The following is a 3,907-nucleotide window of genomic DNA, read 5'->3' on the forward strand; positions in this document are numbered from 1 at the left end:
GTAAAGACTGAGGTGCACTAGCCTATTGATACTCATGACCACTCCTTAAAACATAAACAACATTTACCTGTCTGGAGGGCCCTTGGTGCTGTTGGCCTTGTGCAACATTGGTTGGAGGAGCTTAGGTACCTTGATGAATATGAACCTGATGCCTAGGATTTGGCTCAAGCTGGCTAGGTAACTTCCCTGTTTCCCTCTCATGCAGGATTGTGACAAGTTGGGTGAGTTATTTTTCCATGGTATTATGACTTGTCATGAGAAGAGCTATCTTGTTGTCCATCTCATTTAGTCTTGTTGCCTCTCCTGTATTGGTAAACCCTGGGGGTTGCTGATAAGGTGCAAGGAGAGGAGGCCTAGCAGAATTAATTGAAAGTCCTGGATGAGGACGAGGGGAAAAGGGGTTAGGAGACATTCATTGGCTTTGTGGTGCATAGTTGGGCCTTTGGGCACCAACCTGGTCTTGATGGTTAAAGTTGGATGGGCCTGCTTAGTTCCCTTGATTCCATGAGAAATTAGGGTGATTTCTCCATCCTGGATTGTAAGTATTACTATATGGGTTATTTTGGTAGAGAGCACTTACATTTTCAGTGCTGGAATTGCCCACCAAGGTGTTGGGGCATTCCTCAAAAAGGTGTCCAGGGGTTTGGCACCAACTGCATACCGACACATGGTTGACCTGGTTGACCGGATTAACTGGTATAGACTCTTTAAGAACTATGGACTCCAACTGTTTTATGAGGCTGTCAAGTTTGGCCTCCTTGGCTGGCATACCCTCAATGAGATACCCCTTAGTGGTCCTTTCAACCTCTTGGGAAGATTCTCATTCCCTAGTCTTATCAGCCAAGTTGGTTAAGAATGTCCATGCATCATTCTCCTCAGAAAAAGAAGTAAAGCCTGCTGGACACATAGACTCTACAAGTTACTTGGTTTGATAATCAATACCCTCATAAATAATTTGGCATAGCTGCCACAAGTCAAAACCATGGTGAGGGCATTCTAAGAGGAGGTCCTTGAATCTTTCCATGAATTTAGAAAATGACTCATGTGGTTTCTGCCTAAACTGGAGGATGTCACTTTTAAGCTTATTGGTCTTGTGAGGAGGGAAGAATTTTCTCAAAAAGACAATGGTGAACTCATCCCATGTATTAATGGAGTTTGTTGGCAGTCCATAGAGCCACTTCTTGGCCTGGTCTTTCAGGGCAAAAGGGTATAAACCTAAGCCTAACTACATCATCAGTCAAATTCTGGACCTTAATTAGAACACAGACCTCCTTTAATTCCCTAAGGAAGAGATATGCATCCTCATTAGCCATCCCATGGAAATGGGGTAGCATGCTGATGAAGTTGGTCTTGAGTTCATAGTTATTCCCTGTAACAACAGGTAGACATGAGGGTTGTGCAGCCCTGATGGGGTAAAACCTATCCTTAAGAGTCTTGGGTTGTTGGTCACCCATGGTCAAAGGTGGTAGAGAAGGTGGTCTTCTAATAAGACGATTACTTGAATCATGAGTCCACACCTTAGCCACCTAAACAGATATGAGGTCTCCTTTAGAAAAATTAAATAAAAATAAAACACTTAAAAAAAAAAACTAGAAACAAGAGGGAGCCCAAGGTAGATAGTGCATCTCTATCCCTCAAAAAGCGAAACAATGGTTCAAAAGCTGTAAGGATGCCATATAGGTTGACAGCAAGGGAACCCGTATAGTCTTCTATAGCCACCTACGTGTGACTCCAATATGGATTCTGATGTAGAATAGAGGTCTACTATACGTTTATGTTTCCAACACTCTCACTATGTCACTTTCCTGTTATCAAGAGTGGTCACCTCCAAAGATAAGTCACATGTCAATCCACCCAACCAAGTCAAGATGTAGCATCATAGGTAACTTAATCCTATGAGGGACACCCAAAGATGGAGGGTTGAAGCATATGAAGGACTTTAGGGCGCACACTATTTAAAACAGAAGAGAAACAAGATGAGGTTTTCAAAAACTGCTTCTTCTTCTTTTTCAAAAAAAAAAGAAGAGAAAATAATAAACTAAAACACTTCGAACTACTTAAAAATCAGATAAATAAAATGGACAATAATCTCCCCAGCAACGGCGCCAAAAACTTGTTTGAGTTAAAATAAAATCGCAAGCGTACGGGTCAATCGTAGCTACGGGTCAAACACGAGGAGATATACGCCACTCTATTTAACTAACTTAAAAGTAATGTAAAGTGAACCAAATTAAAGTGTTAAATTAAACTAATTAAACTAACGAAAATCAATGCATCCTAACTCATAAGCATCTAACAAAATTAAGGGATTAAATCGGCGTCCTAACACATGAGCATCTAACCTATCAAACTAAAGCGAATTGAAAGGAATAAAAATGCAACCACACATACTAACCATATAAAAAGAAATAAGGGAATAAAAAGCATCCATAAACCACAACCATATAAAATTAAAATTAAAATAAAAGAAATAGAGGGGGAAGAAGAAGAAGATAGAGAGAGATAGAGTAGCTGGAGAATGAGATTGAGAGTTTAGATAGTAAAACCTGGATGTGCTTGCATGAATGTAAATGAAAAGCTTGAATACTTGCATAAACTTACCATGGCCTCCTCTTTTAAATCTTCAAGTCTTGTCATCAACTTAAGAACTTAGACTAGAAGGCTTAAAACCTAAACTAGAATGAAGAAATTACAACCCAATTGAAGACTTAAATTGAAATTAAAGCATAAACTAAACCTATTATAACCATTAACTAAAAATCATAAAAGAAAACTAGAACTTAGAAAAGCCAAAAATCACAAATTAGAAGGAGAAGAAGAGAAGAAATTTCACTAAGTGAATGAGCAATTTTTACAAGAGAGGTAGGGGGTATTTATAGGTGGAAGAGAGGAGAAGAGAGAAGATGGAAGTGTAGGAGAAATATTCCCTAAGAAAAGAGAATATTCTCTTCTCTTTCCTCTTTTACAATGCCTTAAATCCTAAGAAAAAAAAAAAAAAAAAAAAAGAAAGAAGAAGAAGAGAAGACTGTTTACATAGACCTTCTATTTCTAGAAAAATAAACTTCAAATTCTAACAAGTGCTTCCTTTTCTTTGTAGATATCTTCTCCAAGCAATAAAATCAAAGCATCTTTGATTTTTCAACCTTCCATAGATGAGAAAATATAAATCTATCCCAAGTAGAATTCCAGAAGTGCCCTTAAGAAGTTGGAGGAGAGAGAGAGTAAGGGTGATGACTAGGATTCCTTCAAGAATAAATAAAATACCCATTATGTCCTTTAGAAAACGTGGAGCATGGGGTGCTTATACATACAATCACACATAGTCCATGATGCATGAAATGTTAAATTCATATTTTTTCACCTAACAAGCAATCTAAGTAATGACATATGCTACTGTGATAACTCGGGAGACACTAAGGGTCACTTATCCTATCGCCCCAGTGAAACCTCAATTATCACAAGGGACCTGCGCCGGTAGAAGCCATCATGACCACCCAGTGGCAGACCCCGATAGCCATCACTATCCCATTCCTGGCCTCTCCCACCTCCACAAACCACAGGTGCTCAGGCTATCCAACACCTAAACCCCTGTTGGCAAGGGTCGTAGCATAGGGTATAGTAGATCCTAACCACAGATATACTACATGCATATCTATCATCCCGAGAGGTACTCCGGGTGCATCAACGTCCCATTCCATCCAGGACCCGGGAACCAGCACGGCACGACACATGCAGACCAGGATGGCAAACAAGTATTGATCATATTTATAAGAATCACGGGGTTCCAGTACCAGTGTAACCGACACCGTAACCTAATATTGCAATATAAAGCATCATGCTCACATTTCATCAAATCATATCCATAGGTTTCATATGCAAAATGCAACATAGTAAGAATGAATATAAA

At 39.4% G+C, this 3,907-nt stretch overlaps 1 non-coding gene across 1 annotated transcript; it reads left to right on the plus strand.

Annotated features, from left to right (window-relative positions):
• Nucleotides 1-977: 977 nt before the first annotated feature.
• LOC122644405 lies at nucleotides 978-1,084 on the plus strand. The gene has a single exon (XR_006330336.1). It is a non-coding gene; the product is annotated as a small nucleolar RNA R71 (small nucleolar RNA).
• Nucleotides 1,085-3,907: the final 2,823 nt, after the last annotated feature.

This window comes from Telopea speciosissima, chromosome 10 (assembly GCF_018873765.1).
Source record: "Telopea speciosissima isolate NSW1024214 ecotype Mountain lineage chromosome 10, Tspe_v1, whole genome shotgun sequence".
Lineage (NCBI taxonomy): Eukaryota > Viridiplantae > Streptophyta > Magnoliopsida > Proteales > Proteaceae > Telopea > Telopea speciosissima.